This window comes from Penaeus monodon, chromosome 15, assembly GCF_015228065.2.
Source record: "Penaeus monodon isolate SGIC_2016 chromosome 15, NSTDA_Pmon_1, whole genome shotgun sequence".
Lineage (NCBI taxonomy): Eukaryota > Metazoa > Arthropoda > Malacostraca > Decapoda > Penaeidae > Penaeus > Penaeus monodon.
In genome coordinates, this window is record NC_051400.1 from 34,580,795 (window position 1) to 34,581,421 (window position 627).

Here is a 627-nt window from a genome sequence, read left to right on the forward strand (position 1 = left end):
CCCTTTTATTATGATGGATTACGCCCCCCAACAGAGTAATAATGCATGAGGCACAGGAATTTCTGAACGAGTCAGGTAACAGTGTAAATAAGGGTGTGTAGAAGCTGGTGGCCAAATATCGACTGAAACTGTATACGCTATACCATAAGTCTTTCTGAGGATACCATATTTATTACATTAATTAACATATAACACGGAGACCACTCTGCTCCAAGACGCTTAGAAAAGAAGCTGATTTTTTTATATCCTCATCAGAGAAGCTCCTCCCCACCCCACACCCCCCACTCCCTGGCCTCCCGCCCTTGGTTACCTCTTATTACACACCCAGCATCCCCTCCCTTTCCCTTCATCCTATCTCCACACTCTGGATACACACCCAGCATCCCCCTTTCTAATCCATCCCACCCCCACTCTCAGAAACATCCTGGACACCCCCCTCCTACCCCCTACCCCACCCCCACTCTCAGAAACATCTTGGACCCCCCCTCCTTTTCCCCCACCCCACCCCATCTCTCAGAAACACCCTGGACCCCCCCTCCTCCCCCATCCCACCCCCACTCTCAAACACCCTGGACCCCCCCCCCCTCCTCTTCCCCATCCCACCCCATCTCTCAGAAACATCCTGGA